The sequence below is a fragment of the Tiliqua scincoides genome, chromosome 2 (assembly GCF_035046505.1).
Source record: "Tiliqua scincoides isolate rTilSci1 chromosome 2, rTilSci1.hap2, whole genome shotgun sequence".
Lineage (NCBI taxonomy): Eukaryota > Metazoa > Chordata > Lepidosauria > Squamata > Scincidae > Tiliqua > Tiliqua scincoides.
In genome coordinates, this window is record NC_089822.1 from 264,098,373 (window position 1) to 264,124,071 (window position 25,699).

General features: G+C 50.0%; 1 pseudogene; it reads left to right on the top strand.

Annotated features, from left to right (window-relative positions):
- Positions 1-25,699, top strand: part of LOC136639149 (zinc finger protein 850-like) — a 62,983-nt pseudogene that overhangs the window by 17,704 nt on the left and 19,580 nt on the right.

Sequence of the window (25,699 nt, forward strand, 5' to 3'; positions counted from 1 at the left end):
GGGACAAAGGTTCAGAATCCTGCCTAGCCGTTCAGCAAGCTACCAAAAATCCTCATTGTGGACTAGTAACTTGAGGACTGAGACTTTAAGTAAAGAAAGTGCTCAGTGCCTACAAGGGATATAGTTAAGCCTAGAGGGTCTCTGCGTCCCTGGACTGAGGCACTGGCTCTTACAGGGTGGTGGCAGTACTACCAAACAGGGATCTTTGAGGGCTCTAGGGTTCAGAACCAACAACTCTGAGCACCCAAAACCCTGGGAGTGTGAGACCAAGTATACGACACCCACCTCAGGAGGTGGAGCAGGTCCAAGGAGACTATAGGGGCCAGCATGCCTTACCTGGAGGTAAGGGGAAACGTTTCCCTACTTCTGACTGAGCCGCTTTGGGCCCCTATCCCACACTGGATACAGCGCAAGCCTCTTGGTTTCCCTGTTCCAGTGCAGGACAGGATTGCGCCCTTAATTCCTTAGTCAGGAGGTCTTCTTGAGGTCTGCCAGAGCTCATCTGCCGTGAAGACAGATGTTTTAAACAGTTCACTGTCCAGTTCAGGTCTCCAAGACTGGGCCGCAGTGAACATGAAGGAACACCCAGGCAAGAAGCAATATGAACAGAGCTCTGATCCCAATAGCACAGAAGTTGAGTGTGAGTTCTGCAGACTAAGGATCTCATGCAGAGAGCAGTTGCATCGGGCTAGCATTTGCTCCAGCAAGTCTCTAGAGGGCCAGAGGCTCATTAGGGACTGGGGGCTCCCCGAGGGCCTGCTTGGGTGCCCCTGAGGGCTGCAAGTGGCCCCCGGGCCTGGGTTTGGGCACCCCTGCACTAAAGCAAGTTTCTAGCTCTTCTTATGCCCAAAAGAGGCTTGGACAGGTGTGGTCAGTGTCTGGAAAATGCTAAAAATTAGGGAACTAATGATACGGTGTGCTTTGGGTTGGGAGTCAGACCTATGGTAGAGCGGTGGGCTTGAAGCCCCCACCTCTCAGCTTCAGAGGCTTCCCACCCTGAGCAGCTGGAGGTGTGGGGCAGAGAGAGCAGTGCCACCAGGGCCTGATGCTGTGTCCTAGTAGGACCATCCTGGTCAGTGGAGGGCACAGGTAGGAGCAGGCAGGAGAACAGGTGGGCAGCAGCATCCAGAAGCCACCAGGACTTGCCTGGGAGGCATCCCAGGACGACCCCCAGAGGGGGCTGCGCACAAGTGGGAAGGACCTGGATGCAGGGAATGGGATGCAGCATCAGGATCGAAGCCAGGTGGGAGGACAGCAGGGGGAAGGGGCACCCGGAGGGTCTTCCAGGCCTGCCCAGCAGTGCTGCAGAGAGACCAGGCTGGAGGGAAATGGGAAGTCCCCCGAAGACGCCCCTAGCCCACCCTGCGGCAAGCACCAGGCGGGGGACCAGCAGAGACCCCAGTCTTGCCCTTTGCTGCGCATCGGATGCTGCGTCCGGGAGGAGGAGAAGTACTGCGGGAGATGCGCCTCCCGGGAGTGGAGGCTCCAGCCTGGATGCTCTGCCAGGAGTCCTTCCTCTACACAGGCACTGCGAGGGTTAATGGGAGGAGTGAATGGAAGCCAGTCCCTGCTCCGCCCCTTCCTCTGCCTCCCTCCTCCAGGCCTGCAGTCCTCCCTGGTGGGTCCCTCTGGGGTGGTGAGTGGGTTCCATAGCTTCTGCGGTGGGCGGGCGAGAAGCCCCAGAGGGGAGAGACAGCCAGGCTGAAAAGCTGGCCAGGGAAGGGAAGGGGGGGCTGGAGAGGAACTGTGACACTCCTGCCCCCCCCAGCTGCATGCTACCCTCTGGGGCTGCCTTAGAGGGCTCTGCTTCTGTGCTGGGGTTTGTGTGACAGGGACAAGGCCAAAGGGGGAGCAGTGTCAGAGCTGGAAGAGTGGCAGGAAGAGCCAGGAGCAGGAGGGACACCCGAGAACCATGTTTGAGCCCAGGGACTGTCCCTGAAAGGGAAGGGGGTGGGGGCTTCTCAAGTGCCTTGTCTTTTAATTGCATGTCCTTCAGATCCTCCCTTCTTGCTTGTTTTCAGCTTCTTTGCTCCTGGCGTGAACAGAGGCAGGTGGAATAAAAATCCTTCCTGAGAGTGCTGGAGTTTGCAGCCGAAAAGGATCCTTCCAGCGTCCAGGCCTGACCCAGAGAAGACAAAGCCCCAGATCTCTGCCCTGCCCTCCCAGAGCCTGCTTCATCATTCCAGGTGTGTGTGTCAGCAGGGCAGGTGATGGTGGGGGTTTCGTTCCACTTCCACAGCTTTTCCTAATGTTTGTTGTCTGCGTACCACTTGACATGGTGCACCTATTGGAAGGATCACTGGAAGTAACTGGTGATGGCATCATCCCCAGTTAATTCCAGATTGAGACGCCAGATGTGATGTGACCAACACCAGTAAGAGGCTCTGGGTGGAGGGGAGGGCTTTATCAAGTGCCGAGTAGCATGCTTTGCAGTTCTTGCTGCAAGCAGAACCTCCTTCCACCATTTGTTGCGTTGCATTGCTGGTCTCACAGCCAGGCAGTAGGTGTCCAGGGGTCCCGTGCAAACCACCCGACACTATGTCAAATACTACCAGTGGTACCTGTATCACTGGTTGACAAGCACAGTCTGAAGGACCGCAGTGGCACTGGGTGCAGCTAAAGGGTTGTTGCTGCATCTGGTGGCCCCATGGAGGCTGCTGAGTTCTTCTCATGGGACGTTTGTCCTCTTCCCCTGAGTAAGTAAATCCCACAATGAGCTTCCTCAAGTCTGTGCTGGCTATTTTGCCAGCGGAATTTGGAGAAGCTTTGATTTGGACTTTCAACTGAACATGGAAGATAGGATCTGGCAGAGGAGGCCTTTGCCGGTCCCACCCCCTCCCAGACCAGTTCCTCCCCCTGCTCCGCCCTCCCCCCACCCCAGAATATCTCCCCACCAACCCGAAACTCTGCACCTCCAAATACTCGGTCCAGCACTGAGTGGTGCTAGCCCAGAGCCAGCACTTCTTACTCCAAGAGTGCCACAAATGTGCTTTATGGCACATTTTCAAGCTGAGCTCCAGCATTATTGGCCCTTAGAACTGGGCCCTTAGAGACATAACTGAACTTCCACCCATGACTGTTCTGGAAAACAGCCCTGCCAAGATGCCCCCATTACATCTGACTTCCTCCTGCTCTGTACATTGACAAATCAGGCTTTCCCCCAATCTAATTGCCTGAGTTGCAGGACATCACCTGGAAAGGATACAGAACCTGTCTTGTGTGCTGCTCAAGGTCTCTCCTAGGGACTGGGCTTTGTGAAAGAAGAGCTGCAGGAGGACTGACTGGAGGCAGACAATGCAGCAGGAAATGTGGGTCTCGGTGGACCTGCGACTCTTGGAAGGAACAAGGACTGCAAGGAGAGGATGGAGGTGACTAGACAGGCAGGGAGGGGAAGAAACAGCGACCAGGTGGCAGAAGGAAGAACGTGAAGCAATGAGGATGTGAGTGTCTCACCCAACGGAGGCATTTCTGGGTTGCAGAAGGAAGAGGGCATGAAGGGTCAATGACTTCCCACCAGGTTTGTCTCCCTCACAGGCAGTGGGATGGCATCAGGGCCACGTTGCAGACCGTCTCCTCTTTCGCATGGAGCAGAATCAGCACCTCTACAGCCTGCTCAGGTAAGGGGGGGATCCCCACAGCAACGTGCAAGAAAATGCTTGTCCTCCTTCTGTCTCCCAGGCCTTGAAGGAAGCCTTTTTGTCTGGTGCTGTAAAATAGTGCATTTGACCACTCAGAAGAGTCCATGTGAATTCCAGAGAACTCCAATGGCTGGAGTGTCAGTTGACCAGTAAAATCCTGTAATTACTCTCTATTTATTAGGACTCCCTCACATGTTCTCAGATGTTCCTTTGAGTTCAGAATCTGTGTCTCTAAGCAGCACTCTCCCTTTTCCACTGCATTGGGGGGGGCCCTCAATCATAGTGGCTGGAGTGAGGAGCGGCCTGGAGCCTTTTCTCCCCAGCCCTTCAGGAGTCCTTCACACACTGCACTGTCCTTCCAAACAGTTTTAAGGGTCCTGTGAGTCTCGCCAGGGAGCCTCTTCCCCCTCTGCCAGTTGGACACCATGGCCCAGCTGCTGCTGCTGGCCACTGACTTCATCATGATTGGTTTTAGATTTGGGGGTTTGAATGAATGCCAGATGGACGTTTGCTTGTGTGTGAGTGTGAGCAAGAGAAGGTGGCTGAAGATAGGCAGAGGTTGTGACGTGGCTGAACAGCTGAGCAGAGCAAGCAAACAGCTACAAAACCTGGAATGGCAGGCCGTGTGTTAAGAACAAACTCTACCCAGAGGAAGAGAAGTGCAGTGCTGAGTGGGCAGTGACTGAGGGGAGGAGTTCCTGGGGAGGCACTATGGCTGGGGAGGTGGTGGGTCAAAAAGGGGCACAGCCAGCATGGCTGGGGGGGTGGTGGGTCAAAAAGGGGCACAGCCAGCAGCACGATGAAGGTTGCTTACTCAGGACAGGCTGAGCTTGTGCATGTCCAAACTCAGGCCTGCTATACTGGAATCAGCTATTCCTGTTACATGCAACACAGTAACGTAAAGAGTTTGGTGCTTCAGTGTAAGCAACAATGCAGCTTCTTTGCACCATCAAAGTCGGCAGCAGTCCCACGGAAGGCCGCACCTGGGCGTCCCTGTCTGGTGCATGCTTGAACAGAGGGATTTCTCAGGCTGCAAGAATGCCAGTGTGGCTGCTGGCTGCTGCCCGCTGTGCAAGCTGAGGTGCCACAACTGGGCATCCCTGTCTGGTGTGCACTGGGACAGAGGCATTGCCAGGGCTGTGAGGATGCCACTGTGGCTACTGCCCTCTCTGCAACTTGGAGTCTGTCTTCAACCACCTGCATCCTTCCTTTGGGCATCAATATAATTGAGGAATTCAAGGAATGGTACAGAAAGAGATCTTTAGGAATACCAACTATTGAAAGGAAGGTGAAATCATGTTCTGGGTCCCATGTTGTGTATGTGATGAAACGGTGCTGAGTGGGCAGTGGCTAAGGGGAGGAGGCCCCGGGGAGGCAAAGGGCCAGGGGGGAGGGTCCAAAAGGAACTCAGCACAGTGGCACAATGGAGGTTGCTCACTCAGGGCAGGCTGAGCATGTGCATGTACAAACTCTGGTCTGGTGTACTGAAGTCGGCTATTCCTGTTACATGCAGGACAGTGGTGTAATGCGTTTCATGCTTCTCTGTAAGCAGCAATGCACGATCTTTGCCTCTTTGCACAATCATAGTGGGCAGCAGTCCCTCCAAGGGAGGCCACACCTGTCTGGCCCCATCCCTGTCTGGCCCCCGCTGGGACAGAAAGATTGCCATGTTGTGTATGTGGTGAAACAGTGAGGCGGTCTGTGAATATTGTGAATATTTCCTGGACCACTTTTCAATTACTGGTAAGTCGTCCTGCCTCCCAGTCTAGTACCAGTGATGTGGCCACTGAATACCATAGATGTGGTCACTCAAGCGATGTGATATTTTTCCTCAGGACCACGTGTGTCATACACGAATTGTGCCTGTTTCATTAGAAAAGAGAAGAAAAAATTATGTGCAAAGAACTGTTCTGATTTGCTAAATATACTGCAGGAAAATACCAGTTGATCACCACCTAATTTCTCTTTCAGGCTGTGGGCAAAAGAGTAGGGAAATGTTCTATCGAAAGGATGGGATTTTCTCTCTGGGAACAGAACTGTTTTATTTTTCCTTCCAGGGTCTGGTGTCCTTCGAGGAGGTGGCTGTGCGCTTCACAGAGGAGGAGTGGGCTCTTCTGGATCCAGGCCAAAAGGCTCTGTACAGGGATGTCATGCTGGAGAATTATGAGATGGTGGCCTCTCTGGGTAAGGGTGTCCTTCATTCTTGATGTGTAGGAACCCAAGACATGAGCTGCTATTCTTTTTTTCCACTGTTAGAATTGCACAATAAAATGGGACATGTAGTTTTGGAACTTGTGTTCTGAACATGCCTGATATTTCTTGCTGTTCTAGAGAAACTGATGCTCTCTGGACCTGCAAAATGCACCACTTGTACCTGACTGTGCTGGTCACGCCTCCTCCAGTCCTTCTGTATTGTTCAGCTTCTTTCCCCATGAATTGGTGGTTTGTCGAGGACTAGTCACTGCTGCTGGGGGGATTTTGGGTGAACTGTCCTGTCACCAGGGGAATGTGGGATTTCTCAGGCTGACTGCAGGGGCTGTGTATCCATGACATGTCTGCAGACAAACACTAAACTGTTCCACAGGGGGCATGATGTGAGTATGCTCTGGTTCCCTCAATGGGAGGTTTCAGGTCTAAAGTGAAGGGGGCTTAGGACTGAAGATTATTTCTCCCGACTCCCACATATGTTTTCCAGATCACCTCCAGGGCTTGTGGCTGATGTCACCTTGGACTTGGTCTGTCTTGGCACCAAGAAAGGCTTTTGGAACATGCCACTTTGCAAGCCCTATTTGGGCATCAGAGCCAAACAGGCCACTGGAGTTCTCCTTTTCTTGGTTTTCTTTAGTGACCAGATCTTGCTACTTTTTCTTGTTAGGAGAAACGACTTTGAACAGGATGAGATTTAACTGCCATTATGAGTCACAGGATAGCCCAGGGGTGTCTTGGCCCATAAAGCCACTCCTTCTCCAGCATGTGGGAGGTTTTCATTTAAGCAGGAATTAAAGGAGATTTAATGATTTAATTGAATGAGCAGAAAGAGATTATTTTCATCTCTTTCTGATTCCAAGAGCCTTGTATGTTTGCCAGACCACCTCCAGGACTTGTGGCTAATGCCATCTTGGACATTGTCTGTTGTGGCATCGGCAAAGTCTTTGAAACCTGCTGATTTGCCAGCTCTATTTGGGCATCAGGTCCAAGTGGAGAAACTGCAGTCCTCTCTCTTCTGGTATTCTTCAGTGACAGATCTTAGCACTTTCTCCTGCTATGAGAAATGGGTTTGCTGAAGAAGAATATTGAGAGCTGAGGGGAAGACAAGGGATGTCTTGGCCCTTTAAGCAGCTCTTCCTCTTCAGCCTGGGCTTGTCTGGGGAAGCATTCATGGTGTTCTGGAACACAGGGAATCTGCCTTGTGAGTCAGACGCGCCTGGCTCAATACTGCCTATACTGATTGACAGCAGCTGTCCAGGGGTTCAAGCAGGGATGTCTCCCAGTTCTCTCTTGTTAATGCCAGGGATGGTTTACATAAGAACATATGAATAGCCCCACTGGATCAGGACATAGGCCCATCAGGTCCAGCTTCCTGTATCTCATAGCGGCCCACCAAATGACCCAGGGAGCACACCAGATAACAAGAGACCTGCAACCTGGAGCACACCAGAGACCTGAATCCTGGTGCCCTCCCTTGCATCTGGCATTCTGACATAGCCCATTTTTAAAATCAGGAGGTTGCACATACACATAATGGCTTGTAACCCGTTATGGAGTTTTCCTCCAGAAACTTGTCCAATCCCCTTTTAAAGGCATCCAGGCCAGATGCTATCACCACATCCTGTGTCAAGGAGTTCCACAGACCAACCACACGCTGAGTAAAGAAATATTTTCTTTTGTCTGTTCTAACTCTCCCAACACTCAATTTAAGTGGATGTCCCCTGGTTCTGGTGTTATATGAGAGTGTAAAGAGCATCTCTCTATCCACTTTATCATTCCCATGCATAATTTTGTATGTCTCAATCATGTCCCCCCTCAAGTGTCTCATTTCTAGGCTGAAGAGGCCCAAAAACCATAGCCTTTCCTAATAAGGAAGGTGCCCCAGCCCAGTAATAATCTTAGTCACTCTCTTTTGCACCTTTTCCATTTCCACTGTAATCTTTTTGAGATGTGGGGAGCAGAACTGGACACAATACTCCAGGTGTGGCCTTACCATCGATTTGTACAACAACATTATAATATTAGCTGTTATCTTCTCAATAACTTTTCAAATGATTCGAAGCATAAAATTGGCCTTCTTTACCTCCGCCGCACGTTAGGTCTACACTTTCATTGACCTGTCTACCACCACCCCTAGATCTCTCTCCTGATCTGTCACAGACAGCTCAGAACCCATTAGCCTATATGTGAAGTTTTGATTTTTTTCCCCAATGTGCATGACTTTACACTTACTGACATTGAAACGCATCTGCCATTTTGCTGCCCATTCTGCCAGTTTGGAGAGATCCTTCTGGAGCTCCTCACAATCACTTCTGGTTTCCACCACTCGGAAACATTTGGTGTCGTCTGCAAACTTTGCCACCTCCCTGCTCACCCTGTCTCCAGGTCATTTATGAAGAGGTTGAAAATCACCAGTCCCAGGACAGATCCTTGTGGCACACTGCTTTTCACCTCTCTCAATTGTGAAAATTGCCCATTGACACCCACTCTCTGTTTCCTGGTCTTTAATCAGGTCTCAATCCAGGAGAGGACCTGTCCTGTAATTCCCTGACTGTGGAGTTTTTTCACTAGCCTTTGGAGAGGGACCGTGTTAAAGTCTTCTGATAATCCAGATATATAATGTCCACGGGTTCTCCTTCATCCACATGCCTTTTGCCCTTTTCATAGAATTCTAAAAGGTTTGTAAGGCACGACTTACCCTTACAGAAGCCAGGCTGATTCTCCCTCAGCAAGGCTTGTTCGTTTATGTGTTTTGAGATTCTATCTTTGATGAGGCATTCCACCATCTTACCCAGTATAGACGTTAGGTTGACTGGCCTATAATTTCCCAGGTCCCCCCTTCTTCCCTTTTTAAAGATCGGTGTGACATTTGCTATCCTCCAATCCTCCGGCACCATGGCCGTTTTGAGGGACAAGTTGCATATTTTAGTCAAGAGAACAGCAACTTCATTCTTCAGTTCCTTAATAACTCTTGGGTGGATGCCATCCGGGCCCGGTGACTTATTGATCTTTAATTTATCAATGAGACCTGAAACATCTTCTCTTTCAATCTCTATCTGACTTAATTCCTCCATCAAGAGCGGTATCTGCCCAAGGTCTTCTGCCTTGAAGAGAGATGCAAAGAACTCATTCAATTTCTCTGCCATCTCTAAGTCTCCTTTTATCTCCCCTTTCCCTCCCTCACCATCCAGAGGGCCAACCGCTTCTCTGGCGGGTTTCCTGCTTGTAACATATTTGAAGAAGCTTTTATTATTCCCCTTAGTGCTGCTGGCCATGTGTACCTCATAGTCTCTCTTGGCCTCCTGTATCACCTTCTTACATTTCTTTTAATAATAATAATAATAATAATTAATAATAAACTTTATTTATATCCCACCCTTCACCCCAAAGGGACCCAGGGCGGCTCACAACAGATTAAAAACATAATTTAACCACAAATAAAAACATATTAAAAACACATTAACATATACCCATAAAAACCATAGTCAGATAAAAAGTCAGATAAAAGGAGCCAAACGTAGCAAATCAGAGGAATCAGGCCTGTAAAAATACTAAAAGATACAGAAAAGATGTTTAAAAAGGCCATGCACTCAGAAGGCTTTTTTAAACAAAAATGTCTTCAGGCCTCGCCGAAAAGTCTCAAGGGAGGGAGCCATTCTTAAGTCAAGGGGAAGGGAGTTCCATAATGTTGGTGCCACTACTGAGAAGGCCCTATTTCTTGCCGCCGCCCCACGTACCTCCTTAGGCGGCGGCACTTGTAAAAAGGCCTTCTCTGATGACCTAAGAGGATGAGCCGGATTGTACGGAAGTAGGCGATCTCTGAGATACCCTGGCCCAGAGCAGTATAGGGCTTTAAAGGTCAAAACCAGCACCTTGAATTGGGCCCAGAAACGAATGGGCAGCCAATGCAGCCCCCGGAGAAGCGGGCTGACAGAGTCAAACCACCTACCTCCAGTGACCACACGGGCCGCCGCATTCTGCACTAATTGCAGTTTCCGTACCGTCTTCAGGGGCAGCCCCACATAAAGCGCGTTACAATAATCTAACCTCGATGTCACCATGGCATGGATCACCGTGGCCAGGTCTGCACGATCCAAGTACAGACGCAGCTGGTGCACCAGCCGAAGCTGAGTGAAGGCCCCCCTAGCCACAGCCGCCACCTGGGAATCCAGGAGCAGCGGCGAATCCAGGTGGACCCCCAAGCTGCGAACCTGCTCCTTCAGAGGGAGTGCAACCCCATTCAGAGCAAGCCGATAGTCCAGTACCTGCATCGAGGATTTCCAAACCAGGAGAGCCTCTGTCTTATCCAGATTTAATTTCAGCTTATTAGCCCCCATCCAGATCCTCACTGCTTCCAGACAGCGCTCCAGGCCCTCAACTGCCACCCTGGAGTCTGGAGGAAAGGAGAGATAGAGCTGGGTGTCATCAGCATATTGATGACACCCTACTCCAAACCCCCTGGATGACCTCTCCCAGCGTTATCATGTAGATATTAAATAGCATGTAAAATATTCTTTTGCCACAGTTTATGTTCCTTTTTATTCTCCTCATTAGGGCAAGGCTTCCATTTACAGAAGGAAGCTTCCTTGCCCTTTATGGCCTCTCTAACTTGGCTGGTTAGCCATGTGGGCACCCTCCTGGACTTAGTTGAGCCCTTCTTCCTTTGCGGTATACACTTCTGCTGGGCCTCTATTACTGTTGATTTGAGCAACCTCCATGCACTCTGTAGAGATTGGACTCTTTTTACCCTCCCTTTCAACCTCCTTCTAACCAGCCTCCTCATTTGAGGGAAGTCCACTTGTTGGAAGTCAAGGGTTTTTGTGAGAGATTTGCCCAGTATTCTTCCCCTAACGTGCATGTCGAAACAAATGGCAGCATGATTACTGTTCCCCAATGGCTTAGTAACACTGACATCTCTAACCAGGTCCTGAGTACTGCACAATATTAAATCCAGAGTCACCTGTCCTCTGGTGGGCTCCATGACTAGCTGCTCTAAGGTACAGTCATTTAACATGTCAAGAAATCTGGTCTCCTTTTCATGACCAGAACACAAATTGACCCAGTTTATATGATGATAATTGGTCCCCCATGATTACAACCCTGTCCCTCCTTGTCACCTCCCTGATCTGCTTCCTCATTTCAAGGTCCCCTTCAGGTTTCTGGTCTGGAAGACACTACTACGCCCCCAGTATTACATCACTCCTCAGGTCTGGTAATTTAAGCCACAGAGATACTATGGTGGAGTCTGACCCGCTTTCAATCTCTACTTTGCTGGATTCTATCCCTTCCTTAACGTAAATGGCCAACCCCATCTCCAACCCGCCCCTCCCTGTCCCTCTTGTAGAGTTTATAGCCCGGGATTGCAGTATCCCACTGATTATCCGCATTCCTCCAGGTTTCCGTTATGTCCACTATGTCAATGTTTTCTTTTGTCACCAGACATTCTGGTTCTCCCATCTTTGCTTGGAAACTTTGGGCATTTGCATAAAGGTATTTGTACATGGAATGCCCCAGGATGGGCATCTTTATTAGCGCCTTTATTCCTGCATCCTCTCATTGTGCCAAACCATCTATCACATCCCATCACGCTACCATTCCCAATTTCTTCTCCTACTCTGCCTTTACCTTGTTGCTCTCTAACCTCCCCATCATTGTTCCATAGGGATAAGGAGTCCTGAACCGGATGCCCCTCGGCTCCTGTCGGCTTTCCCCCAGGAATCAGTTTAAAAGCTGCTCTGCCACCTTTTTAATGTTATGTGCCAGCAGTCTGGTTCCATTCTGGTTCAAGTGAAGCCTGTCACTCTTGTACAGGCCCTGCTTGTCCTAAAACATTCCCCAGTGTCTAATGAATCTAAATCCCTCCTCCCTACACCACCATCTCATCCATGCATTGAGACCCCTGATCTCTGCCTGCCTATCTGGCCCTGTGCGTGGAACAGGTAGCACTTCCGAGAATGCTACCTTTGACGTCCTGGCTTTCACCTTCCTACCTAATAGCCTAAATTTAGCCTCCAGGACCTTCCGGTTACACTTGCCCACGTTGTTGGTGCGGACATGCACCACAACCGCTACCTCCTCCCCAGCACTGTCTACCAGCCTGTCTAGACAAGAAGTGATGTACGCAACCTTCGCACCAGGCAGGCAAGTCACCATGCGATCCTCACATCCATCGCAAACCCCCCTCTCTATGTTTCTAATAATCGAATCCCCCACTACAAGAAGCCCCCGACCCCCCTCCCGCCAAGGAGTATCCTGAGTGTGTTCAGATATGGGCCTGTCCCCTGGAGAAGGGGTCCCCCAGAGGATTGTTTCCCTCCTCTCCAGGATGACGCCCTCCAGCCCCGAGACTTCCCACCCGGGCAGCTGAGGAGCTGCATGCCTGAGGTTGGGACGAAGCTAGATTGTCCCTGGAAGTCTCCCCATGGTCCTTCTCTGCCTGCCTCTGCTTCTCCAGGTCAGCCACCAAGGCTTCAAGGGAGCGGACACATTCCCTGAGTCCCTGGAGCTCCTTGCACCAAGGACACATCCATGCCTCAAAGGCATATAGTTGTACATGTGGCACTCAGTGCAAAACACTGGATAGCCCCCACCCTGCTGCTGGCTGTCTGACTGCATAGTTTTTTTGTTTGTTTTTTTGTTTGTTTGTTTAGGGGTACTTAAAAAACCCTACACTGGTTTCTGGGTCTTTTGTGTGCAAAACAAGTACTCAAATCACGGAGCTATGGCTGTTCTGGACTGAGAATCTGGTGCTCTAGTGAGAGTCTTGCTGAGGAGATGAAAAGGCAGGAGAAGGCCACCTCATTTCTCTGCTTGCCTAAATTCCCAGTCACTTTGCAGAGAGGGAATTGCCAGAAGAGGAGGGGGACAGCTGGCCTTCTGGCTAAGGCTTTCTTTGCATGTGCTCAGAGGTTGATGAGAGAAGCGTGGCTGGTTTCACATTTGCAACTGGATTCCCTACTGGTCCCTCATTCCAGCACTCATGAGCAGTGAGCCTGTACTTACATAAACCACACTGACACTTCCAGAACCAACCATGCAGCTCATTCATGAGCAGGTGTTCAGCGATGCCACCTCTTGTCCTGTCCCATTCAGAGCCATTTTGCAGGTACGGGGCAGTTGTTTTGGAAAGGCTGGATATTTTGTAAGCAGAAGGAACTCATTCTCTTGTTTCTTTCTCAGAGGAGTTTCCCAAACCTGCCTTTGTTACCCAGCTGGAGGAAGGAGAGTCTGCATTTTTCCAGGAGCACCAGGAAGAAGAGGAATCAGCAGGTAATTCTATTACACCGCTGAATGCAGCAGTAGCTTTGGATCAGTGATTGCTGGCTGACCGGGGACAACTCACCAATGTAAGCACAATTCTGGCCACATGCCTCCTAAGGGAAGAGCAGTTGCATGCCTGACCCCTGTGCTGCTCTGTGGCACAGATAATATGGCATTGAAACTGTTGTGAAGCCCTAGAAAATTCAGAGGGAGGACCCCTTTTGTGACTTTTCCAATAAAACATTGGGCACAATCCTAACCATGTCTACTTGGAAATTTTGTTCAATGGGGCTTGCTCTCAGGAAAGTTGGTTAGGATTGTAGCCATTACCTAAAAGGGATAGAAAAGCTGCTCCAATCCCAGGCTGAGTCAGGTTGCAACAAGCCAGGCAGTTGTAATTTTTGATTCCTGCAGAGCAGGTAACTAGGAACGGATTACTGAGAGGGCTACAATCCTAAGCAATGCTTTGAATTGCTGCTTTAGGACCCTTTGGGAGAAAGGAAGAAGAAAAATACTGGAAATAAATTAATAAATACCTTCCTGGGAGTCAGTGCCACTGAACCCACTGGGGTTTCCTGCTAATGTGTGGACATTAGAGCTCCCATTTCTCTATTGGGCTGCTCATCGTGCTTCTCTCTTTGTTCCAGGAAGCAACAGAGAAGAGGATGAAAGGAAACCACATGGAGTGTCACCAGAAATAACCACCCATGATATTCAGGAAGTAACTTTTAGAGACCTGGATGGATCAAGGAGGGAGGAGGGAAGGCCAGCATTTATATTGTCTGAGACGAGAAAGAGCTTCAGCACCAGCACAGATCTTATTGTCCATAAAAAGACCCACACAAGGGAGGAAGCTGTGCATTACGACAGACCAGAGGAGCAGCATGGAAGGGAGAAAGAGGAATGGAGAGATAAAGGTGATTTTCCTCAAGGGTGGGATTTTAATGTCACCCCAGTTGATTCAGAAAAAGAAACTGGAATGAGGGGGAAAGAACATCCTCGATTGGCAAAAACCATGAGCTGTAAATCAGAACTTGGAACACGTCACAGAAACCGTACAAGAGAAAAGCAATATAAATGCCTGGAGTGTGGAAAGAGCTTCAGTGGCAGCTCACACCTAACTGTGCATCAAAGAACCCACACAGGGGAGAAACCATATCAATGCTTGGAGTGTGGAAAGAACTTCACTCAGAGCTCATCCCTGACTTACCATCAAAGAACCCACACAGGGGAGAAACCATATAACTGCTTGGTGTCTGGAAAGAGCTTCAGTCAGAGCTCATCCCTGACTTACCATCAAAGAACCCACACAAGGGAGAAACCATATAAATGCTTGGAGTGTGGAAAGATCTTCAGTAACAGCAGAGACCTGATTGTGCATCAAAGAACCCACACAGGGGAGAAACCATATAAATGCTTGGAGTGTGGAAAGAGCTTCAGTCACAGCTCATCCCTGACTGTGCATCAAAGAACCCACACAGGGGAGAAACCATATGAATGCTTGGAGTGTGGGAAGAGCTTCCGTCAGAGCTCATCCCTGACTTACCATCATAGATCCCACACAGGGGAGAAACCATATAAATGCTTGGAGTGTGGAGAAAGCTTTAGTCGTAGCACACAGCTGTCTGTGCATCACAGAATCCACACAGGGGAGAAAGCATATCAGTGCTTGGAGTGTGGGAAGAGCTTCCGTCAGAGCACACAGCTGTCTGTGCATCACAGAATCCACACAGGGGAGAAACCATATCAATGCTTGGAGTGTGGGAAGAGCTTCAGTCAGAGCTCATCCCTGACTTACCATCATAGATCCCACACAGGGGAGAAACCACACAGATGCTTGGAGTGTGGAAAGAGCTTCAGTGATATGAAAATCCTGACTGTGCATCTAAGAACCCACACAAGGGGGAAATCATATTAATGCTCAGAGTGTGGAAAGAGCTTCATTCAGAGCTGTGACCTGATTTTGCATCAAATAACTCACACAGGAGAAAAAGGACCCACACAGAAGAGAAACCATATAAATCGGGGATTGCTAGACTTGCTTTACATACGAGCCACATACAATAAATAGACTTCAGAAGTCTGAGAGCCACAATATTTAAGAACCATTTAAATTTGTAAAAATTTAAATTTGTAAAAGGTTTACTTATCTTGAACTAGATATTTACTGACTTGAACATATGTTTTAATCACTTGACTCTTAGTTTAGACTAAGTTTAAAACTTAGTCTCTTAAAAGACTCTTATTCTTTTAAACTTCCTTTTAACAGTTTTACTCTGTGTCTTAATTCTATGTGACCAGTTACTTTGATTACATTGTACTTAGGGATCTATAGTGGTGTATATAAGTGACCTCTTCCCTTTTAGTGGTTGCCTAGCACCTGTTAAAGTATAATCCCTTTGAGCTAAGGCTTTAGCCAGCTTCTTGTGATTTTTCATATATTTTAACATAAAACAAGCCAAACTTTCACTGCATCACATTTTCTTTTTAAGAAATCCTTCTCCTATATTCCTTCCAGCAAGTTACTCAGTACCTGCACTAGGCCTCTCTCTCTCTCTCTCTCTCTCTCTCTCTCTCTGCACAAACCTGCACCAATCCGTCTGAACATTCATTTCTCCATTTCAGTTGCAATTCAAACAAAGACTGATTCTTAAGGACGCTCTTGGTTATCTAATTAAAATGTATTCTTTTTCTAAATTCGTCTCCTGCAAGTATCTGTGGCCAGCCAGCTAGACACTATATTAGTTTGCCAAGAACATCCTTGCCAACTGATAAGCCAGCAGCTAAAATTTACTTCTAATAACTACAATTGTTACATATACGTGTTTTCTCAGCTTGTGATATCTTGGCTGGCCGTATACTTCTGCCAAGATGTAGCCTATCTCCTTGTTGCCCTAGTTGCAACTCCCTTTTCCAAATTCCAAAGTGTCTCAAAATCGCAGCTTCTGTGAAACTAGAAAAACAGCAAAATGAGTCTTTCAAGCACCTTTTTCTGAGAGACTATGATTTTTAGATGAAAACAACTTTCACTATTCTACATGCCTTTCATGCTCTAGTAGTGTGGCTTTTAAGCTTTTAAACTTTTTGTTTCTAAAATCAAGCAGCTCTCTTCCATTGTGTGTTATGCTATAATATCTCTGGGCTAAAAGGCTTTAAAAATAATGCTTAGCACTCTGCTTATACTTTACTGGGCTATCCAGTGACTTTACAGACTAGGGTCAAAGGTCACTGTGCCTCAGTTCTGCTCCGTAACCTAAAACGCTTTAACCTTCTCCGACCGTCCTCTGGATCCTTCAGTCCTTGCCTGTTCCTGGTCACTCATTCCCAGGTCCCTCCCAGTTCTAGGGGGGTTTTCACCCACACCGAGTCTCACTCCCATGGACTGGGCTTGACGGAGGAGGAGGATGGAGCCTGTTGGGGAAAGTTTTATGGGTTGAAATCAGGCCCCTCAGAGTGGTGACTGCACAGGGCGGGAAGCATCCGAGGACCGGAGGGAGACCTGGCAGTGAGGGTTGCGTCTGAATGGCTTCCCCTCCACTTTTACCCCAGAGTTATTTCCTGTGGCCCCTTTATAGCCTCCCCACCAGAGCAGACGCCAGGTAAAGAAAGAAGGTAGGAAAGCCATGCTGAGAGCAAGGGCTGCTTTTTCAGGCCTGGGCTTTGCACATGGCGCTCTGGTGGTCTTCTTGTTGGACCAGCAACACAAGTTCTCATGCAATGAGAAGGGGAGGAGGTGTGTTGAGGTGGGCGGCAGGCAGGCCAGCCTGTGGGTGAGCAGTGGGACAGCAGGGGTGGGTCAGGATCCGGCACTTGTGCCAGATCCTGAACCCGTTTCCAGGCAGCACAGCACAGCACAGCACAGCTCTTTGTCTTCAAATCAAGACTTCTCATTCCCTGAAGATTTGACATCATAGATGCAGCTGACACTTAATAGGCTATAGATAACTTTAGAGACTCTTGATAGCCTTGTTTCAGGTTAGAGTTTCCATAAAAGGTAAAATTAAACATATTGAATTACAAAGTTTTCAAGAACCAGTAGAGTGTGCTGTAACATTATTTTATCCAGGACGGACCTGGCATTGACCACTTGACAGAACTTCAGACCCATTTCTTGGCATACATCTCCCTCAGACACTTCCTGATTAGGATGGCCTTGCTTGAGCTGCCTGTCTTCTCTCTTCTGCGTTCCTTTCTCTTGTTTTAATCCAAACATGTTTCTAAAGCATTACAATGCAGGCTACAGAGATAGAGGCTTAGTGAATGCTTTTGCCAAGACATCTGCCTCTGCCAAGGTTGTCTGCCCAAACTGGTATTTGCTTATCTGAGTTCTTTCCAGACTCTGAGACTCAAGTATCTTTAGTCAAACTTAGACTTATTGCTTTTAATAGAATTAAGCAGTTAAAACTTATTTCTAATGACTACTATGTCCCCATATATGTTGGTTACACTTTAGGGCAAAGACTATTTTACTTATATGTGTCTCTTTCTTATTAACACAGTCTTTGAAGCTCAAAGTCCCAGCTTCTGAGAGACTTCTGTGGAAGTAACAAACAGCTTCTAAAATAATTCTTCCAGTGCTTTAATATAAGGCTTCTAGCTCAGGTAATGACACTGTCTTCTGCCCTGAAAAGCATGAGAGAAGAACAATCTTTAAAACTATAAGTGGACACAGGTAGACTGTCGTTGCTAAGATGGCTATTCTGCCAAATGACGCCCATCTGTTTTAGTTGCAATTCAAACAAAGAGAGCTTTCAAAGGCAGAAGTTTTTCCTGGTACTTTCTACTTCTTCTCGCCTCCTCCTTACGTTCAAAAAAGGAATAGCCTTGTTTTTAACTAAAATATGTGTTGCCTTCTAAAGTTTATCTCTCGCCAATGTCTGTGGTTAGCTAGCTAGACGCTTTGTTAGTTTGCCAAGAAGCATTGCCAAATGATAGCTGAGCAGTGAATTCTTTTAAGCTTAATGTGCAGAAAAGCTTTCCCCCAAGTTCATGCTTTTCCTGTGTTTTTCTTGCCTCCCCCCCCTGCCTTTGGTTCTTTGTTGCACTGTATTGATGGTTGCTACAGGTTTGGCTTGGGGGGGGGGGCTCTGAGACAGGTAAGCAGGCGTCAGTATCTCCCTGGTATCTCCTTCTTGGTTGCAGCCTGAAACTTCCACTGTATCTTTGTTGCACTGTATTGATGGTTGCTACAGGCTTGGGGGGGGGGGGGTCTGAGACAGGTAAGCAGGTGTCAGTTTCAGGTTGCAGCCTGAAACTTGCACTGGATATGGGGCAGGCCTGCTGGCCTCCAAGTTCCAGCGTAAGTTGGGATTGCTCTGCAAGGCACTTTAATCTTATGAAATGTCCTCTGAAGCCTTCGGTGGTTGCCTCTTCCTGGTCACTCATTCCCAGGTCCGTCCGTCCCCCATTTTAGGGGGGTTTTCTGTGACACTGAGTTTCACTCTAATGGACTGGGCTTGATGGAGGAAAAACAGGAGGAGGATGGAGCCGAGGCAGAAAATGTAGTGGGGAAGGAGGGCCTGCGCTTGAGAAGAGTGGGGTGACTGGATGAGGGGTCAGAAGGGCAGAAAGAAAGGGTAGAAGAAAAGGAATCAAGCCATGTGCGGCTCCCCTCAGTTGGGCATTTGGGATCAGAGAGGAAGAGAGTTTGAAAATGCTCAAGGCAGTGACATTACAAAGAGTCAGTCTTCCCACCATGTTTGTCTCCAGCACAGGGAGCGGGATGGCTTTGGGGTCGCATTCCAGACCGTCCCCTCTTTGGTGTGGAGCAGAAACAGAAGCTGTGCGGCCTACTCAGGTAAGCAGCAGGTCACCGGGACAATACTGAAGACACAGCCCTGGAAGTGTCTTCCTCTTCTCTGGGCCTGTTGCTTTCCTGAGGTTTCTGTCCTGTGAGATCTTGAGGGAACCTGTGCAGGACAGCGTGGACTTCAGGGTGCAAGAGTCAGGATGCCCACCAGTGGACCAGCAGAGGATTCTAATTGGCCCCCATGTTATTTCTCTTCATCGCATATTGACAGATATTCCTTGAAGCTTTTCTTTTCAATTTCCTTTATTGGTGAAAAATAAAACAGGAATACAAACAAACAAAAGAAAAAAAAAGAAGGAAAGGTAAAATAATTAAGAAAGGAATATATATAATATATATCTGTAAATGTACAAATAAACTTAACTGTATATAAAATGGATATTACTAATACAAAGATCAAATTAGTAAAGAAACTATACATAAATTTCCAAAGAGGGCTTGCAAATATCCCAGAAATTCTCCATATGCTTCTATAAGCTATAGATTCAGATGCTGACACAGTTCAAATTCTGTCCTCAGTCCACTGGAAAATAGTAGGGGGTGCACTTGATTGGTGCTGTACGAGTCTTTCAGCCACCCAGTAAGGGCATAAAGAGTCCAATTTCGTTGTCCTTCATATCAGTTCTCCCACATCCTTTCCTCTTCGAGGCTGGGAATAAAAGAGCGGGGCCAGAGGATGTGGTGGAGAAATGATTGGTGAGGAGTGGACAGTTTCTCCTTCCAGGGTACAGTACCCTTCACGGCGGAGGAGTGGGCTTTGCTGGACCCCGGCCAAAAGGCTTTCTAGGGCTGGAATAAAATAAAATAATTTAAATATAAAATTGAAATAAATAAATTTGAGATGGAACTTAGGTGAGTGAATAAATGAACGAATGGGCTCATTCATTCAACCTCTCTGGCCCTCAGATCACCCTCCAGACACAATCAGAGCACATCTATGATGTCAAACTTCAACCAATGGGAAGTTCAAAATCTTCAAACAAAGGACCCAAAATGAAAGAACAATGGCGGTAACAGGGATGTCATTGCTAGTTATAGGACTTCCAGAGTTGGAGGCCAGACGCAACATGACAAACACGGCTAAGAGGCTCAGGGTGGATGGGAGGGCTTTTTGGAGAGCCCAGAAGGCCAACACTGGGGCTCTGTCTGCGAAGCCGAGCCTCCTACTGCTGCCTGTCGCATTGTTGATCTCCCTGCAGGGTCCGGGGAGTCCCACAAATACTATTGGACACCACCTCGAGTACCACCAGTGGTATGAGCACTACTGGTTGAGAAAAGCTGATCTAGGCCTTCAGGTGACATCACCACTTCCTGTGGCAAGGGGTTCCACAGATTAATAATTCACTGGGTCAAGACAAATTTCCTTCTGTCTGTTCTTACTCTTCTGACACTCATTTTCAGTGGCTGTCCCCTGGTTCTGGTGTTGCGCAAAGGGGGAAAAGAACTTCCTTTTCTCCATCCCCTGAAGAATTTTGTCTGTCTCCATCATGTCTGCCCCCATGCGCCTTCTTTCTAACTGCAGACCCCCACTGTAGCCTTCTCTCACAAGGGTGGTGCCCCTGCCTGCCCACTCATCAATTTTTTTGCTCTCTTCTTCACCCTTTACAGTTCAACTAAGTTCTCTGAGATGTTATGACCAGAACGGGATGCAATACCCCTGATGTGGCTTGTCACAGATAGCTCAGAACCCAACAGCATATGCTGCAGTAAACTATACAACCCGCCAGTGGGTCCCAGCCCAGTTTTTGGGACCTTCATGGGTAGATTAGGCTATGCGCCTGTGATGTCCATGGCAGGCGGAGACCCCGCCCCTTTGGGTGTACCCGAGCATGGGGGGCTTACCTGGACAATGCGCGCAGGTTGTCGGCGGAAAGAAGGACGTGAGGCAGATATAGCAGATTTGTATAGACGATTTACTCTGGTTAAACTCTTGACATTCATGGGGCCTGTTACGTCACAGGCCCCTTTGCTTTACAGAGACACGTGGCGTCGGCGAACAATATGCACGTTCCCCACTCCTTCCCGACCCCTTGAGGGTTCCGGCAGCGTTCCCCGGCTGGTGCCAGTCAGAAAGGGATAGGGGTACCCGATGGCTGCCGTAGCGTTGTCGGGGGGTCAGCTTAGCTGTCCTCAGGAGTTCGTGTCTGTCCTCAGGGGTTCGTGTCTGGTGCAGCCAGGCCAGAGGGGCATGGTCGGTGATTAGGGTAAAGGAAGCTCCCAATAGGTAATACTTGAGAGTTTGCAGTGCCCATTTGACAGCCAAGGCCTCCCGCTCAATCACCGAATACCGGCACTCTGCCGGGGTGCGTTTTCTAGTAAGATACATCACTGGATGGTCACATGGAGGGTCCCCTTGGGCCAGTACCTCTCCCAGGCCAACCCCGGAGGCATCTGTTTGCACCAGGAAGGGTTTGTCGAAATCTGGGGCTTGCAAGATCGGCTCCGCGCATAACACGGCCTTGATGCTCTGGAAGGCCCTTTCGCAGGGCTCCATCCACTCGAGCCTCCTTCCCGGTTTCCCCTTTAGCAAATCGGTGAGGGGGGGCTGCCTTCGAGGCATAGTTGGGGATAAAAGATCGGTAGTACCCTGAGAGTCCCAGGAACCGCCGCACCTCCCGCTGGTTCCGGGGCCTGGCCTGCCCCTGCAGCACTCGTACCTTGTCCATTACGGGCCACACTTGGCCCCCCCTATGACATGCTCCAAGTACTGCGTCTGTCTCAGCCCGATGGCACACTTGGCAGGGTTCGTGGTTAGCCCGGCCCACCTCAGTGCCTCTAAGACAGCCTCTAGGTCCTTCAGGTGCTGCCCCAAGTCTCTATTAAAAACGATAATATCATTGATGTATGCCGCTGCTTAGGCCTGGTGGTCCTGCAGCACCTGGTCCATCAGCCACTGGAACGTGGCCGCTGCCCCGTGCAGCCCAAAGGGCATGCGTGTGAATTGAAACAGCCCTTGGGGGGCGGCAAATGCCGTCTTTTCCCAGGAGGAAGGGGTCAGGGGGATTTGCCAGTATCCCTTGGTTAGGTCGAGTTTAGACAAGTATTGGGCACCCCCTAAACATTCTAACATTCCCGGGACGGCGGGCATGGGGTAGGCGTCAAAGCGCGACACCTCGTTGACCTGGCGGAAGTCTATGCAAACTCTGGTAGAGCCATCCGGCTTGGGAACCATAACAGGATGGCTTCGCCAGGGGCTGCGTGAGGGTTCAATCACCTCCAGGCGCTTCATCGCCTCTACCTCATAAGAACATAAGAACAGCCCCACTGGATCAGGCCATAGGCCCATCTAGTCCAGCTTCCTGTATCTCACAGCGGCCCACCAAATGCCCCAGGGAGCACACCAGATAACAAGAGACCTCATCCTGGTGCCCTCCCCTACATCTGGCATTCTGACTTAACCCATTTCTAAAATCAGGAGGTTGCGCATACACATCATGGCTTGTACCCCATAATGGATTTTTCCTCCAGAAACTTGTCCAATCCCCTTTTAAAGGCGTCTAGGCTAGACGCCAGCACCACATCCTGTGGCAAGGAGTTCCACAGACCGACCACACGCTGAGTAAAGAAATATTTTCTTTTGTCTGTCCTAACCCGCCCAACACTCAATTTTAGTGGATGTCCCCTGGTTCTGGTATTATGTGAGAGTGTAAAGAGCATCTCCCTATCCACTCTGTCCATTCCCTGCATAATTTTGTATGTCTCAATCATGTCCCCCCTCAAGCGTCTCTTTTCTAGGCTGAAGAGGCCCAAACGCCGTAGCCTTTCCTCATAAGGAAGGTGCCCCAGCCCCGTAATCATCTTAGTCGCTCTCTTTTGCACCTTTTCCATTTCCACTATGTCTTTTTTGAGATGCGGCGACCAGAACTGGACACAATACTCCAGGTGTGGCCTTACCATAGATTTGTACAACAGCATTTTAATACTAGCCGTTTTGTTCTGAATACCCTTCCTAATGATCCCAAGCATAGAATTGACCTTCTTCACTGCTGCCACACATTGGGTCGACACTTTCATCGACCTGTCCACCACCACCCCAAGATCTCTCTCCTGATCTGTCACAGACAGCTCAGAACCCATCAGCCTATATCTAAAGTTTTGATTTTTTGCCCCAATGTGCATGACTTTACACTTACTGACATTGAAGCGCATCTGCCATTTTGCTGCCCATTCTGCCAGTCTGGAGAAATCCTTCTGGAGCTCCTCACAATCACTTCTGGTCTTCCTGGCGGAGGGTCTCTTTGAGGTGCTTCGGCCACCGCCGAGTGGGCACCCGCACCACTCGCCTCTCCTTGGTCTCGATGTGATGGGTTGCCAGGTGGGTATGCCCAGGGATGGTTGAGAACACGTCCCTAAACTTGTTCTCGAGGTCCCTTACCTGGTCAATCTAGCCGGGGTTTAGTTCTCCCCCTAGGGCCACGGGGTGGACACTCCCTGCTTCTGTTCCAGAGGGCCCGAATTCCTCCTCCTCACCCAGGAGACAGTCTTGTGCCCGCCAGGCCTTTAATAAATTCACATGGTAGACTTGTAATTCGGGATGGTGGTCTGGCCTGCGCAGCTCGTAATCCACAGGGCCCACCTGCCTTGTCACCTCATAAGGCCCCTGCCACTGGGCTAACAGTTTGGAGTCTGTGGTGGGGAGCAACAGTAGCACCCGGTCTCCAGGGTGGAAGGCCCGTGGCCAGACCCTGCGGTCATATTGGCCCTTTTGTACAAGCTGGGCCTCCCTCATGTGCAACCCCGCCCAGTCCGCTAACTGAGTCAGTCACATACTGGATGTAGGACTTGGGTTGCCCTCGTGGTCACTCCCAGTCCTCCCTCACTAGGTCTAGCAAACCCTTGGGCTTGCGCCCAAACACCAGTTCGAAAGGGGAAAACCCCGTTGATGCCTGGGGTACCTCCCGTACCGCAAACAACAAGGGGTCTAATAGCTGGGCCCAACTGCCGGGTTGTTCGTGCACGAACCGGCGCAACATCCCCTTAAGGGTCTGGTTGAAACGTTGTACCAGCCCATTTGTTTGGGGGTGGTACACTGAGGTTCTCAATGGCCGCACCCGAAGTAGGTCCCACAGTTCCCGGAAAACACAGCTCATGAAGTTGGTGCCTTGGTCAGTCACCAATTCATTCGGGAACCCTACCCGGGAAAATACCCACAAGAGCTCGCAGGCCACGGTCTGCGCCCCTGTCTTTCGTAGCGGGATGGCTTCCGGATACCGGGTGGCATAGTCCACTATCACCAGGATGTGGGTAAAGCCGCCCCTGGCAGCCGGCAGTGGCCCCACCAGGTCGATGCCTACCCTCTCAAAGGAGACCCCTACCACTGGCAGAGGGATCAAACCCCCTCCGGGTGGGCCACAGGGTTGCACCTGCTGGCATTCCGGGCAACTCTCACAGTACCGCTGTACCTGGCTGCGAACGCCCGGCCAGTAGAACCTCTGCGTTAGTCTCTGCAGGGTATTTCCGGCCGCTAGGTGTCCTGCGGTGGGGACACTATGCGCTATTCTGAGCGCATAGGCGCACAGGGGCTGAGGCAATACCAGTTGGTCTACCTTCCGGTTGGCCTGAGAGTCACGGCCTACCCTGTACAGGACCTCCCGCTTAAACACGAATTTGATTCCCACATCCCCCTGGGGAGGGTTGGCTGCATGGTCTAATGCGGGGCCCAGTGTGGGGTCCTCCCTTTGCAACTCCCGCAAGTCTCTTTCTGGGGGAAAAGGGGCCTCGGCAGTCCCGGCTGCACCGTCCCTCACCTCCTCTCTGAGTGCCCCTTCCTGGGCCTCCGTCTGCAACAGCAACGTATTAAAGTGGAGCCAGTCCCTTCCTATCACAGCCCCATATCTGAGCTGGGGTACCACCCCAACCTGCAGGAACTGGCACGTCCCCCTGACCCGGATCTTGGCCCACCTCAGGCTATAGAGTCAGACGTCCCCATGGATGCACCAGACGAACAGCGTGGCATCCAGGGGTTCGCCCCGGCCCTGTTGGACCAGAGTTCTGGTACACCCCGAGTCCAACAAGGCCCACATGTGGCGCCCATCCACCCAGGCCTGTACTAGCAGGCCTGTTCCCTCCCGGGCCCCCCTTACCTGGGCAGCGGTCCGTGTGTCAACGTGGGAACAATCCATCACCAGACAGTCTCTCCATATATGGTCCAGCTGACCACAGGTAAAGCAGACAACGGGATTGTTCCGGGCTGGTGGAAGGGTTGCTGTCCCGTTGAACCCATGATCAGGTCGGGGTCTCGCATAGGGCGGCTGTATCGTCGGGTCTGGTGACGGAACTCCGGGGCGGTGTGCCGAGAGCGCCTCGCGGGTCCTGCCGCATGCCGTGGGTGGTGCATTGGTGGCTCGCCCGCGGAACATCCTCGGGTGAGCTCTGTGGTTCAGTCCCTGCATGCTGCTGGCAAAGCTGGTGCTGGTAGCCGTGTCATAGGTCTCCATGAGGGTGATGGCCTTCTCCAACGTGACTGGCTGATTACAAAGGACCCAATTCTGGGCTGCTTGTGGCAGGATAGAGAGGAATTGCTCAACCAATACGAGCTCAGCAACTTCCTGGGCCGATCGAATGGCTGGCTTGAGCCATCGCAATCCGTTGCTGTGGATTCGATTCCCGCCAATGTAACACTGCTCCCCCGGGGCAGGTCAACTTCCTGTAGCCTCCTTCTGTACGTTTCTTCGGAGACATTCAGGGTCCCCAGTATAGTTGTTTTTACTGTGGCATAATCGGCAGCCTCATCGGGGGTAAGGGTGTCCACGGCCTCTTGGGCCACCCCCGTGAGGCATGGTGT